Below are 15,519 nucleotides of genomic sequence, written 5' to 3'. Positions count from 1 at the left end.
GCACAAGAGCGCGGGGGACACAGGCACGCAGCCCCTAACGCGAGCATCGGGAGCTTCCCAGGCCGGCCCTCAACTTCGGCCTTTGCTAGCTCATGGCCCGTTTTCTTTCCGCCTTCTCCTCATGCATCTCCCCAACCCCCACCCCCTAGATTAGTTTGAAATAAATCTCAGATATCCTATTTATTACACCTATTTGTCAACATGCAGCTCTTTTAAAAGAGATATTGAGGTACTTCCTCAGGAAAAAATAAAACCAAAGACCAACAGTGGCACCCCCCAAATTTAACAGTGATTCCTTATCATCCAATATCCAGTCAGCATTCACATTTCTCTGAATGCTTTTTTATTGTGGTGTGTTTATTTGTCTCTTTAGTCTCTTTTAGTGTGAAGGTTCCTCGTCTAGCTTTCTCTTTTCCTGCCCATTAAAAAAAAAACCAAAAACACAAAAACACTAAGGTGTTTGTCCTGTAGAGATTTCCACACTCTGGTTTTGCTGCTCCCATCCTCATGAGGTCTCTTTCTTTCCTGTATTTCCTGAAAATTGGTAGTTGGATCCAAAGTCTTAATTGGACACAGGTTTGATTTTTTTGGCAAGGCTGTTTAAAGGCGGTGCCATGCACTTCATCAGGCGGTACATAAGCTCTGGCTGTCTTTCTGTCCATAACTTTTTAGGAGTCTCTCCAAACAATGGGACCTACGATTGGGGTACGCTGCCACCAGGTGGTAACAGCACGCCTAGCCACAGGTCCAAGCAGTAAAACAAGAGAAACACTTTTCCTGTAGGATCTCAGAAGGCAGGTTCCTCATTGAACCTACATTAAATCCCCATGATTCATAACTGTGATATTTCAAAGCTACTTTTTTTTTTGAGGAAGATTGGCCCTGAGCTAACATCTGAGCCAACCTTCATCTAGTTTATGTGGGATGCCTCCACAGCATGGCTTGATAAGCAGAGCTGATCTGAACCTGCGAACCCCAGGTTGCTGAAGCAGAGCAAATGAACTTAACCACTACGCCATCGGGCCGGCTCCTAAAGCTACTTTTAAAACAAACTAATACCATGTCTGTTTTTTTTGAGGGAGATTAGTCCTGAGCTTACATCTGCTGCCAATCCTCCTCTTTTTGCTGAGGAAGACTGGCCCTGAGCTAACATCTGTGCCCATCTTCCTCTACTTTATACGTGGGATGCCTACCACAGCATGGCTTTCCAAGCGGTGCCATGTCCGCACCCAGGATCCAAACAGGCAAACCCCAGCCGATGAAGTGGAACGTGCAAACTTAACCGCTGCGCCACTGGGCTGGCCCAATGCTGTGTCTCTATAGCAAACAATAATAGCTACAATTTATTGAGCCCAAGAACCTTATATCCATGGTCTCGTTCAGTTCTCACAGCACCCAGGAATATTAAAGCACTGGGTCCATGGTAACACAGTGGGGAGGCTGGCATTCGATGTCTGCACTTGTTCTCTTCACCATTTCTGCGCCTCCCTACCTTCCCTTGTGGTCTGTACAGGTGTCACCTGCACTTTGTCCTCTCCCTCCCCCAGCTTACAGCCCTGCTGATTTTGTCCTGCTCCCCTCTGTCCTCCCACCCTTTGTCCACCCGTCCCTGCCCCGGGACACTGGTTTCTGTGGACTCTATCACCAGCTCCCCTCCGCCCCTCATCCATTGTCCACCCGTCCCTGCCCCGGGACACTGGTTTCTGTGGACTCTATCACCAGCTCCCCTCCATCCTCCCATCCATTGTCCACCCGTCCCTGCCCTGGGACACTGGCTTCTGTGGACGCTATCAACAGGCTGCCTCTCCTGCTGGCCTCCAATGGATTTCAACAGAATTCAGCCCAATTTATTCCTTGTGATTCTTCCCTGCTTTGCTGTGTTTCTGAGTGCTACTTCCCTCAGTTACAGCTTCTGTTCCACGTGGCCCTCTTCCGTGGTTTTTCACCCAGCTTCAGTTCGTGCAATTTTCTCCTCCTGCCCCTCAGGCCTCAGAGTTTTAGCAGCTTCCTGGTATTCTGTTCCCTGGGATTCCTGACTTCTTCTTTAGCACCCTCACTCCCGTACCTCCGTAAATAGTATCTTCATTAAGATGTCTCTTAAGGAATCCCAGTGGAGAGATTTTTTCCTGCCAGGATTCTCTCATACTCTTCACTCACTTCCTCACCTTTCATCTTCTCCTCAGTCCACGTCAGTGAGGCCAGCACCCCAGCACTTCCCTGAAGGGGTACCACGTGTCCACCTTTCCCAGCCAATGGTTAGTTCTCAGTTCTCGTCTCACTTGTAATCTGCCAGCAGCTTTTGCAGCACTCCTTGAAGCACTTCCTCCCCAGGCTTCCCAGTCACCATGTGCTTGTCCTCATACCTTCTCGCCCCTCCTTCTCTTCCTGACCACAGCATGGTGGCATGTCCCCGTGTTCAATGCCCAAACCTCTCCTCCATCTCTACTCTCTTCCTATTCATCTCCTCTAGTCCTGGGGCTCAAATGCCACCTCTACAGCTGACTCCCCGTCTGTCTCTAGTCTGTACCCCTCTCCAGAGTTCCAGAATCAGATATCTAGCTGCCTACTTGCCATTGCAAAATTAACAAGCTGCAAATAGAACTCCTCAGTCCAGACCTCTTCCCACACCCACCCCTGGAGACAACCATCTCAGTTGATGGCATCACCATTCACCCAGTTGCTCAGCTCAAAAACCTTGGACTTATCCTTGGCTGTTCACTTCTGCTCGCTCCCCAAGACCCAATCCATCAGCAAATCCTGTGGGTTCTTCCTTCAAAATATATCCAGCACCTTTCACCATCCACTGCCGTCACCCAAATCCAAGCCACCCTCATCCACTTGGGCAGCAATAACTTTCTTGACTGGTCTTACTGCTTGAAGTCTCCCCCCTTCCAGTTGATTCTCCACACACCTGCCTTCTGGTCTTTTAAAAATGTTCATCAGGTCACATCACTCCCCAAGCATGAAGTTACATCACACTTGGAATGGAATCCGAAGCTTCCATGGGCTTCAGAGCCCTTCACAATCTGGTGGCTCCCGCCTCTCCACGTAACTGCCAGCCCTTCTGCTCTCGCTCCCTTTGCTCCAGCCGCACGGCCTTCTTTGAACATGCCAAGCATGTGCTCAGAGCCTGTCTCTGGTGTTCCCTCTGTGTGGAATGTTCTTTTCCCATCTTCACATTGATGCTGCACCTCTTAATCTCAAATCCATGTGCCTGATGCCTAGGAAGCCAATCACTGAAACACTGGTGCCTTCTAGTGGGCAAGACAAGGAACAAACATGTAAACAAATAAGTGATTTCACTCGCTGACTAAGAAAACTAAGCAGGCACAGAGGATAGAAAGGGATGTGGGGAGAGCTATTATTTCAGATAAGGCAGTCTGGAAAGGTCCCTCTGAGGAGGGGACAAGAAAGCGGAGGTTTGAAGGATGAAACATAGAGACCATATTGAAGCTGGGTACCCGAGGGTTACTGTAAATACTCAATAAGAACATGATTACCCTTCTACCTTGTTCCCAACACAGACACACATGAAAAGAAGTTAATCTTGTTAATTTGCTGTTTTTTTGTTTAACCTGAGGGGTGACTCAAGGGTCACAAGGATTTGTGAACTTGTTTGCAGAAGAAAAAGAAGGCCTTTAAGGAAGTTATGGATCACCAGATAACCAGCCCCCAGCTGCCATTGATGCCCAGAAGTCTGATTGCCCAGGCTTATCTGGAGTGAAGGAAACGTGGATTTACACTTTGTTTCTCCAAAACTCATCCTCCCAAGCCCCTTGGCTTTATAAAGACCTCCTGCTTTCTTCTTTCTTTAAGGTGGATTTGAGAGACCCTATCCTCCCACCTTCTCGTTTTGGCCAATTTGAATAAAACTTTCACCATCTCCAAGCACCAGTGTTTCAGTGATTGGCTTCCTGGGCATCAGGCACATGGATTTGAGATTAAGAGGTGCACTATCAATGTGAATATGGGAAAAGAACATTCCACATGGAGGGAACAACAGAGACAAGTTTTGTGGGAGCGGGACTTGTCGGCGCCCGGTACGTCTTTCTCGGGTGGGTTTCTCGCTTTCCTCTCTGTCTCTACACACAGCAAGTGCTTGGAACCTATGCTCCGTGGAGAACCTTGAAACCCAGGCTCTGATTCTGAAGGTTCCAGGCCTGGGGCCCCTCCTGGCCTTGAAGTGCAAGGTGCGTGAATTCACTGGGATTCCCTGAGGACTGTCAGGAAGCCTTCTTATTGCGGCCACTGCCATTTCTTAGCCTAAGCCCTCCTCTTTGTCCCTCAGTTCAGTTCTACACACATCCCAGAGTCCTCTGCCAGCCCCACTGTGGGGGACGCAGAGCCAAAGAGGCTTTGCTGTGGCAAACTCGTGGCAAGGAGGGGTCTGTAATAGCTGATGCAGGAAGCAAAAGGACCGAGTGCTAGACAGAGGCCCAACAGCCAGGCCCAAAGGTGCCTAATCAGGAGCCCATCTGGTCCGAAGGTACTGGCCTGAGCCTTTCTGACCTTGGACCTGCTGCCTCACCTTAACCTAGAAATAATCCTCGGAGCGAACAGGTCGGCCTTCGCTGCTCCAACCCAGCTTCAGGGATCCTGGGAAGCCTGGCTGGCACGGATAGCTTCTGACCTGAGGGTTAAAGCTGTCTCAAGATTTGCTTGTACCCAAGGAGGGTGATCTGTGGGCTCTGGTTGTGGTAGATGACCCTCCAATGACCTCCTCTGATGGTCACGGCTCTCAGGCACACGCAGTGTGGAGATGGGAGACAGCGCAAGGCCACTTTTCTCCTTGGCAGGTGGGGACTCATTCACTCGCACGTCATTAAAAATGAATGGCATCTGTATGTACAGTGGAATAAAATTTTTCGAGATGTTTAATGATATTCCTTTCTCTGTGTAGTTTACCACTCTCCCTTCCACTCGTCCCCTCACCCCCTGCTTCTTTCAAGGTGCTGCTTTTTGTTGTCTATGTCCCGAGGGAAGGGACGCGATAGGGAGGAAAGAAAAGTCAAAGGAGTCTTTCTCGCTTTGGTGTCTAAAATGTGTGCTCTTCCATAAACAGACAAGTCTGCACGAATAGACAAAATCCCACTCTCCGACACAGAAGAGGGTTCCCTGTAACCGGGAGAAAGAAGAGATAAAGGGGAAGCGATGGGGACAGAGACCTTGGTGGTGTGTGGAGAGACAAGCCCTGCCTTCTGGACAGAGCCCCAAGAGGCAAAGCTGAAGCTTGGGGATTTCTTTACCCCAAGCGAGGAGCAGCCTGACTCCCATGGTCACAGATGAGGCACAAGGGGAAGAGCTTCCGGGCCAGCAGGGTCCTGGCTGTCAGGAATGAGAGAAATTGCAGCGGCTACTGGCATGAGCTGATGACCAAAGGTCAGATGCCCACCTCCATCATCTTAAGGGGACTGGGGAGAAATTGCGAGGTGGCCTCCAAAAGCCTGAGATTAAGTTTCTACTCCTTTGGCAGAATGAGAATTCAAACTCAAAATTAAGCTGAGTTTACATGCACACACGTTGTATTTCAAAAAGAAAGCTGATTGAGCTCCTACTGTGTACCAGACTGGAAGCAGACACACAGACACGGTCTCTGGCCTCCAGTGTTACAGAGCCCGGTCTGGGGGAGTGATGTTTGACCGACTGGCCGTGAGCCTTGGTGCTAAGCAGACCACTGGAGGTGTGTGCACAAGGCTGGACGATCACGGAGGCGAAGCAGGCCTTCTGGGAACTATAGCTCAGGCTTCGCAGACTCAGAAGACCTCGGTTTCGGGGTGCTCACGGAAGTCACTAAACTCCCAGAAGAGTGCTAGGGAAAGTCAGAGCTTGTGGGTTAATTCACAGCAGGACGAGGATGATAGACCTTTGGGGACTGGCCTCTCTGAACTTCCAGAAGGTTGCTTAGAGAGTGCAGCCTCCAGTGAGGCGAGGTGCATGGATACTACTGTGGGACGGTCCCCTCCCCCTGGCTCGGGAAGGGCTCAGACTTGGAGAATTCTCCCTGCTGTCCTCCTCAGTCTCTCCTCTGGTGGCAAGTCCTCCACCCATAAGGACTGGACACACGGTGCTCATTTCTTAAAAGTTGACCTTCTTTCCTTTGCGCTCCATGTGGGTCCCTTTCCTCGCCTACTTTTGTCATCAACAATGTATTGCTTCCTGGACTATCATTTCTCGGATAATTGTGACCCTTTTACTTGTCTGGTTTCTGTTCTCCTGGTTAAGATTTGAGGGAAGCATCTTTATTTCATTGGCAACACACTTATAGTACATTATCTCCTTGGGTGGGCAAGACTCTTAAACTTTGGTGCATTCTCACTAATTCCAGTCAGAGTAACACTTCCTGACAGGTGCTCACGTTCTGGGAGTGCAGACCATTTGGAGAGGAATATGAGCTCTGAAACCTCTCTCCACAGACAGCAGTTTTGGTTTCATCTGAAAATCATTCTTAAAGAAATTGTTTTTACTAGAAGTGATCATAACTGTTTGAAAAAATTTAAAAGTGCATGTGTTACTTAAAAACAATTCAGTTTTGAAAAGGTAATAGACAAGTTTGGTATGAAATTCAAAAGGTACAAAGCTGAAGTGATGAAAAGAAGTCTTCCTTCCTCCCCTTTCCTCTAGCCACCCAGTTCTCCTCCCCAGAGGCAATCTCAGCTGCCAGTTTATCTTGATTGTCTATGTTTAAGTTATAAATATTTCCCAGTTTGTTGCTTGCTTCTTAATTTATTTGTGTTTTTTTGTTGATGTTTTAAGATTTTTATATAGCCTATTATTTTTAGATCTAAAAATTAGTTTTAAAATGCATGCAATAACCTATACACAAATGTTCATAGCAGTTTTATTTGTAATAACCCCAAACTGGAATCATCCCACATGCCCTTCAACAGGTGAGTGGTTAAACAAACTGGTACGTATATACCATGGAATGCCACTCAGCAGTAAAGAGGAATGCACTATGATACACCCATGAACTTGGTTGAATTTCTAGGAATTTACACTGAGTGAGAAAAAAGCCAATCCCAAAGGTTACATATTGTAAGATTCCATTTACATAACCTTTCTGAGATGACAAAATTGTAGAAATAGGGGATAGATTAGGGGTTGCCCTGGGGGTTAAACCTGGGATGGGGGGCACTGTCCAGAGGAGGTGGATTTGGTTATAAAAGGGCAACACAGGGGATCCTTGTGATATCGGAACTGTTCAGTATCTTGACTATGCTGGCAGGTACATGAACTTCCACAGGTGATAAAACAGTGTAGAACTTAATACACACACGTACAAAAGAGTACAAGTAAATTGGGGAAATCTGAATAGGATTAGTGGATTATTGCATCAATGTCAATATCCTGGTTGTGCTATTTTACTGTAGGTTTGTAAAATGTTACCATTGGGGTGTGACATATTAAGTATATGTTTGGTCTCTGCCCCCACCCCCGCTTTCCTGGCACACAGTTCGCAAAACCCTTGGAATCTCTGAAGTGATAAGTGTCTTTTTGCATGCTAATGAGATGACTAGTGGCTGGAGGTTCCTGGAAAGTCCCTAAGGATGGGGGCTGCTTGCCAGGGGAACCAACCAATCGACTGGAGAGTTGGAGAGAGGCTGGAGGTTGAGTTAATCACTGATGGCCAATGATTTCATCAATCATGCCTGCGTAATGAAGCCTCCATAAAAACCTTTACGAAGGGGCTCGGTGAGCTTCCAGGCTGCTGAACATCTCGAGGTGCTGGGAGGGTGGTGTGACTGGAGAGGGCATGGAAGCTCTGTGCCCCTTCCCACATACCTTGCCCTAGGCATCTCTTCCATTTGGCTGATCCTGAGTTGTATACTTTCATAATTAATCAGTAATCTGGTAAGTGAACTGTTTTCCTGAGTTCTGTGAGCTGCCCTAACAAGTGATCAAACCTGAGGAGGGGTCATGACCCTTGATGTGTAGCCAGTTGGTGAAAAGTACAGGAGGCTCAGGCTTGTGATTGGCACCTGAAGTGGGGGCAGTCTTGTGGGACTGAGCCCTGAACCTGTGCGCTTTAATGCTAACTCCACACAGGTAGTGTCAGAATTGAATTGAATTGTAGACACCCAGCTGGTGTGGGAGAAGTGTTCAGTGTGAGTAGTACAACAGACAAAAGGTTTTTTTTTTCTTATTTAGAGAAAAACAGAGCAAAGCATATAAGGAATTTCTCTGCATTATTTCTTACTATTGCATGTGAATCTATAATTATCTCAATAAAAATTTCAATTAAAAATACATGCAATATAGTAGTATGGAAAGTGAAAACTGAGTCTTCTCTCCACGGCTTACCCTAATTCCATTTTCTAGAGGGAATGTTAACACTATAATGTATATCCTTCCAGACTTTTTCCTGTACTTACACATATTTCTAAACAAAAATGGGGCTATGCTACTTACCTATGTCAGTAGCTTATTTTTTTCACTTAGAAAACAGACATCTTGGGGCCGGCCTGGCCGCACAGCGGTTAAGTTCGCACATTCTGCATTGGTGGCCCTGGGTTCGCCAGTTCAGATCCCGGGTGCGGACATGGCACTGCTTGTCATGCCATGTTGTGGTAGGCATCCCACATATAAAATAGAGGAAGATGGGCATGGGTGTTAGCTCAGGGCCAGTCTCCCTCAGCAAAAAGAGGAGGATTGGTGACAGATGTTAGCTCAGGGCTAATCTTCCTCAAAAAAAACCACACACAAAAACACAGAAAAACAGACATCCTTCCATGGCATTTAGGGTCACCAGATATAGCAAATAAAAACAGAAGATGCCCAGTTAAATCTGAATTTTGGATAAATAATGGGTAACTTTTTAGTATAAAGATGTTACTAGTATGTTGCCATTTTGTCTAGCAACCCTAGTGGAGTATACTTACCTAATTCTTTTGAAAAATTGGTTGAGTAGTATTCCATTGTACAACATTTAGCTTTTGCCTATTGATGAGGGTGCTCTTTAGATCAGAGTGGTCATCATCATTCTCATTAATACATAAAGCCCTTATATTTGTATGGTGCCTTAAATTTTAAGTGTTCAAGTTTCTCTCATGTTCAGTTCAGCAAACATTAACTGAGAACTACAGCAGAAAAAGCCTGGGCTTCGGACCCCTGGCTCTGCTTCTTACCAGACACCTAAACTTCTTGAGCCTCAGTTTCCTCATCTGTAAAGTGGGAGTAGGAATACATACTCTGCAGGATTAGGAATGATGTATATGCAACCCCTGGTACAGTGTCTAGCAGAGATTGGAAACTCAAGAGATAAATCAGCGTTCGTTTATAGTAATGTTAAAGTATTGTGGTAGGTGCTAAGGAACGAGCAGAATTAAGAAACATATTCCTGACATTTTTTGTTACTTTTTATTTTGATGTAACTTCAAACTTACTGGAAAGTTGCAGGAATAGAACAGAACAAGGAACTCCCACATACACTTTGCCCAGATTCACTAATTCTATATTTTGTCCTATCAGCATCATCATCGTTCTTCTTCTTTCCTCTCACTCTCTCTCTCTCCATGTTTTCCCAAGAACGAGGGCATTGTCTTAGATAACCACAGTTCAACTGTCAAAATTAGGAAATTTAACAAATTCCCAAAGTAGTTTTCAAATTCAAATTCCTGAAGTATTTTTAATAGGTTTTTAAGTCTATCTCTTTTTCCAGTAGGACTGTGGCCACGAACTGAGTTTTGTGTGGCTTCCCATTTTCTCATGGATTGGATATAAGAATCAGGGCGTGGTTTATAGCTTGAGGCCCGCTAACCTGGACCGCCTTGGAAGGGAAACAGCATTGCCCTGAATGGACTGAAGCCTTTGCTTCCCGTCCCCACTGATGCCCTGGCCACATGTGGTGCTGACATTCAGGCATTCATCCTGCCACCAGAGAAGCACAGCTGCCACCCTGCCTTGCCAGGCCGTGATCCTCCCATGCCGGCAGAGTGGCTGCTTGGGCTCCTTCTGAAAGGCACATCTGCTCATCTCCCTTTTCTGGTCAGCACCCCTGCCAACTCCAGCCTGGCACACATGGCCCTTCACAATGGGTCCTGCGATTACCCACTTTTCCTTTCTTGCCACACCCACATGCCCTTCTCCGAGGAGACTTGTGCTTTCTTGCCTCTGTGCTTCTGCACAGATAGCTTCCTCTGGGGAATACTCTTACCTTCTCAAATTTTTCCATTTTATTCGGGGCCTAACTCCAGGAGAAAATACTTCACTCCCCTGGTCAGAAATAATTGCTCCCCTCTGAGCTCTAACCAGCGGGGCTGCATGCGCTTGTATTCAGTACTTCCGTTTGGCCCGTTGTTGGAGTTGGTTGTCTGTGAATCTGTCTTTGAGCTACCTTGGGCGGAAGCCACATCTCTTTTCCTCCTTTCTCTGGCCCTGAATCGAGTCTGGCATAGGGTGGACATTGGTGACTGATGAAAGAATAAACAGCACAAACTACCCTTGTGAGAGGGGAAGACCTTTGCTTATAGAGATGATGCATGTAAGTGCACATTAATTGTTCGAAAAATTGTAGTGCGGTTTTTTTTTTTTACTTTTTTTTGAGGAAGATGCGCCCTGAGCTAACATCTGCTGCTAATCCTCCTCTTTTTGCTGAGGAAGCCTGGTCCTGAGCTAACATCCATGCCCATCTTCCTCTACTTTATATGTGGGATGCCTACCACAGCATGGCCTTGCCAAGCAGTGCCATGTCCTCACCTGGGATCCAAGCCGCCGAACCCGGGACACCAAAACGGAACGCACCATCGGGCCGGCCCCAGTAGTGCGTTTTATTATTGCTGTTAATGGTGTTATTATTGGCAAGGATGCTACATCCCAAATGGCCTGACCCACTCAGTTAGTGACTCATGAAACAGGGAGCAGCAGAATCACATCCAACTTCTTTACTGCCCATTTGAGGAAATAGGTCCGCAGGCTCTTCTTTCAGGTCGGGCCCTGCAGCTCAGAGCCGTGCCTCCATGCACTGGACTATTTTCTCCTGGGGCATAATTATTCCCCTTAATTCAGTAATAGTTAAACTCTTTTGAGTAAGTACACTCAGAATAACTTTGAAAAACTTTAAGTAGACATCTAAATTTTCTCATCATAATTTTGAATAGTCACAAATGTTGTAATTTTTGGATCATTGTAAAATTGTTTTTTAAAAAGCTTGGTTATTGTAAACCTCCAAAAGTAAAGCTGTAACATCACTTCTTTAAAGATAACCAATGGGGGCTGGCCTGGTGGTATAGTGGTTAAGTTTGCATGCTCTGCTTCAGTGGCCCTGGGTTTTTGGGTTCAGATGCCAGGCACAGACCTACACACTGCTCATCAAGCCATGCTGTGGCAGTGTACCACATACAAAATAGAGGAAGACTGGCACAGATGTTAGCTCGGGGCCAATCTTCCTCAAGCCAAAAGAGGAAAATTGGCAATAGATGTTAGCCAAGAAAGGCAAGAGAGGAGAGAGAGAGAGAGAGAGAGAGGAAGAAGGAAGGAAAGAAAGAAAGAGAGAAAGAAAGAAAGAAAGAAAGAAAGAAAGAAAGAAAGAAAGAAAGAAAGAAAGAAAGAAATAACCAGTGGATTAGAAATACCAGGGTGATTTGATACCCATCATCATCCACTAAAGAAATACACAACCTCTTTTTTAACATTTGCTCATTTTCCCTCCTTTTTCCTTACTGATATTTCCATTCCAAAGAACATTATCTTAATTTAATGGTTTTTTTTTTTTGCTTGAAAATCTTTTATGGAGCACTCTATCGTACTTCATTGCAATAAAAATACATATATAACACTATATCGCCTCACAGGTAGGTGGAGCAGAGGAGCTTTAAGGCAGTGAAGTGACTGTATAATACCGTAATGGTGGCTACATGTCATTGTACATTTGTCCAGACCCATAAAGTGTGCACTGCCAGAGGGAACCCTAATGTAAACTATGGTCTTTGGCTGACAGTGTGTCAACATAGGTTCATCAGTTACAACAGATGTAACCACTCTGATGGAGGATACTGATAATGGGAGAGTCTACACATGTGTGGGGGCAGAGGGTTTGGGGAAATCTCTGTACTGTGCCCTTAAATCAGCTGTAAACCTAACACTACTCAAAAATACAAAGTCTATTTAAAATAGACCTATACAGGGGCAGCCCTAGTGGCTTAGTGGTTAAGTGCCCTGGCTTTGGTGGTGCAGGTTTAGTTCCCAGGTGCGGACCTACACTGTTCTGTTAGCAGCCATGCTGTGCTGGCAGCCCACACACTAAAAATAGAGGAAGATTGGCACAGGATGAATTTTCCTCAGCAAAAAGATAAACAAATAAAATACATATATAAATTTATATTTAATATTTTTTTCCCATGGCTATAATTTTTTAATTTTTTTCTTCTGGATCGAGTTATCATTACAAACCGTAATTCATGATGAAAATTACACAAATAATGACTGAACAGTAAAATAGGAAGACTTCTATTACGATGCTGGGTTGGTATTTACGGTACCTTATCTAAGGGACAATCAATTTGGCCCCTGGGAGGGTTTTATTTTTTGTGGCAGCACATTTTGGTAAGATTTGGGGAGGGGAGAGGTGTACTTGTCTTTTGTTGGGTGGGAGAAGGGCCACTGGGCAAGGGGAGGGTGAACACGAGAACGGTGACTACTAGCGACTTCTCTGCAGATCAATTGTAGGAAACAACGTAAGAAAGTTGAGCTATGTGGGAACTTTTCCCCGCCACCTGGAAAATCTTCCTGTGCCCCGCGGGGGGCTACCCCAGTTCGAGCACCAAAGGCTTCAGTCACCCCTCAGCAGCCCGAGGCCGCCTGGCCCTCCCAGCCCGCTGCCAGGCCTCGCAGCTCCTAGGCGACCGAGCGCCGCCGCCCGCCCCGCCCCTTCCGGCCCCGCCCCTTCCGGCCCGGGAGGTTTGATTCTTTGGCGGGCGGAAGCGGCCGGAACGCGGCGGTCGGAAAAGTTGGCAGGCGTCCTCCGCGCTCGCCGCTTGGCCCCGGACGGCAGGCCGCCGCCTCAGTCCTCCTGCCCGGCCCCGCGCTCCGCCCTCAGGTCAGTGGCCCCCGCGGGAGCCGCCGGGTCCGGGCGGGTCCCCGCCTCAGTCCTCCTGTCCGGCCCCCGCGCTCCGCCCTCAGGTCAGTGGTCCCCCGCGGGAGCCGCCGGGGCCGGGCGGGCCGCCGCCTCAGTCCTCCTGCCCGGCTCCCGCGCTCCGCCCTCGGGTCAGTGGCCCCCGCCGGAGCCGCCGGGTCCTGGCGGGTCCCCGCCTCGGTCCTCGGCCCGGCCCCTGCGCTCCGCCCTCGGGTCGGTGGTCCCCGCGGGAGCCGCCGGGTCCGGGCGGGGCGGGGCGGCGCGGGGGCGGCGGCGCGGGCCCCTGGCCCGGGTCCCAGGCGACTGAGAATTTCACCGGAGCCCCGCCCTGGAGCCTGTCCCCCGGATGAGCTCGTCCCCTTTCCGACGCCCGGTCCGCTCCGCTGGTCCCCGGCTCAGGGTTACCATGGGGACCGCAGGCGGAGCGACTGACCACGCAGGCTCGGCCGGGAGGACCCCCTCGGCGTCTGCAGGACCCGGGCTCCGCGGACCAAGTCCAGAGCAGGCTTGGAAGTTCCTTCTCTTGAACGGCGAAGTCTCCGGGGGCGGCCCTGTAGAAAAGGACACGCGTTACTACCCGCTTCTCAGAGTCCACATTGCCGTCCCTTCGCCCCAGAGTGGGTTAGAGGCCACGCTAGAGGGGTCCAGGCACCGCGTGCTGTGGCGGTGAGAGGAGCAGCTGCTCCGGGAAACGCGTGGGGACGGGGGCCTCCCGGAGCAGGGCGTGCGGGGAGCGGCAGGCTCGAGCGCTCTGGGAGGGATGCGCTCGAGCTTCGCCTTCGGCGTCTCTGGTGGCGCAGTGGGGGAGGCGGGGCGGGATGTCAGGGGCCTGCAGGTTGCTTGGAGGCCAGCGTTCCTAACGTTGTGTTCACATTTTGGTTTCTGGGTCCCACGTTCTGTGGGAGAAGTCAGAAAAGCCCTTACTGCACCTTCGTGGGCTCCTTTCACCCGTGGATCTGTCCACCCTGTGTGTCTCCTGTGGACCAAGGAGATGGGCATATCGTCCCTTAATGCCTTTAGGAAGGAATGCCTCTTGGTTGGTGCTCCCAGAAGCCTGTGCAAGGGAGCAGGACAGCATGTTAATTAAATGTATTACAAGGCCACATTATAAGCCGTCTGCCTTCTGCTTCTCATTTGAAATTTCCCCGCATCCATGTCTTTCCAAGCTCACTAGATAAGATAAATGTATTACTAGATAAGATAAATGTACTACATAGCAGGTAATAGCATAATGCTGTTAGTAAGAAATACTGTTAGTAAGAACATGTCCCCGATTTGTTGCTATCCTATAAAATTTAGTGGTAAACCTTCTCTTATTGTCTAGACAATTCCTTGTTTCCTCGGGGGAGTTCAAGATCCCAATTCTATGGCCCCCAATTCTTCTGTTTAGTTACGCTCAGGGGGTCCTTCACGTGTCTGATTGGGGTCTAGTTTCCGTCATTATCCATAGTGGAGAGGCTGCTACGTCCACACTGACTGATCGTATACCTCCTTTAGCAGCTACAAGTTGGGTTATTCCAGTCACATCTTTCTTGTGTTCTATATTTCCAAACCCTGGAGGATAAACAGGGCACTTAATAATCTTTGGAACCAGCTTCACATCCACAAATTTAAAACCGAGTAAAATCTGTTATTATTCTAGCAGTTTGCAATGTGAACACCAGTTTTCTTGTACAGTAGCAAGTACGATGTTCCCGATTCAATAGATATAATCTAGGCCCACATTTGTGTTACTCACCCAAGACATGGTGTAATTGAGGGACGGGGTTAGATAGAGAAAATGGCGAAGATGATGCATGGTTTGAGCTCTGCTAGTTGACCAGAGGTCGTGACCTGGAAGTTCAAAGCTCATTTGGGAGAAATCTATCAAGAAGTTAATTATAATACTCTTAGATCCCTCATCTGGGGGAGTGAATTCCAACATTACACAAACTGCTCTCTCTGAGTGTGGCAATTTAAAATAGCCCAGTCCTTTGTGTGGAATTCAGATGTGTGCAATGGTGGCGATTAGGATTCTTGCATTTCCTGAGGCCTACTTCTTTCCCTTTGTCCATTTCCATCTCACGGTTTGTAAACTTTGAATGGTCTCTGTGCTCCTCTTCAGCCTCTGTGTTCTGAGTACCCTAGTACTGCGTTAGTTGGGGCTGTGCTCTCTGATGAACCTGATGGCCTACGTCCATAGCAGGCAACTTTCCAAACATTTATAGGCTGACATTCCACTATTTCCAGTCTCCTCCTCTTTCTCTTCCCCCTCATCAAGATCCCAAAGATTTCTTAGTCGTGTGCTGACCTCTGTACCTTTACTGCTGTTATTGCCTGTTTTGAAATTTCTTAGTCCTGTGATTCCTGTCTGGTGAGGGTGTGCTTTCACTGCATTCCCACGTTTGCCCCGCTGACAAATGCCCTTGAAAAGATTTCTGAGTTAGTGCTGCTGTTAAGGAAATTTCTCC

General features: G+C 47.9%; 1 protein-coding gene across 3 annotated transcripts in view; it reads left to right on the top strand.

Moving 5' to 3' along the window:
* The first annotated feature begins 12,898 nt into the window (after positions 1 to 12,898).
* MELK (maternal embryonic leucine zipper kinase) overlaps positions 12,899 to 15,519 on the top strand; it is an 88,427-nt gene continuing 85,806 nt past the window's right edge. For 2 of the 3 annotated variants that reach the window (XM_044779213.2, XM_044779216.2), the window contains exon 1: positions 12,899 to 13,033. The gene's annotated coding sequence lies outside the window, so the exon portion shown is untranslated. Of the gene's footprint in view, positions 13,117 to 15,519 lie in introns of all 3 variants that reach the window. The other variant, XM_044779214.2, reaches the window with a different exon arrangement.

Source organism: Equus asinus, chromosome 10 (genome assembly GCF_041296235.1).
Source record: "Equus asinus isolate D_3611 breed Donkey chromosome 10, EquAss-T2T_v2, whole genome shotgun sequence".
Lineage (NCBI taxonomy): Eukaryota > Metazoa > Chordata > Mammalia > Perissodactyla > Equidae > Equus > Equus asinus.
The sequence above is the reverse complement of the archived record's forward strand: the minus strand, read 5'-3'. Positions and strand labels throughout refer to the sequence as shown.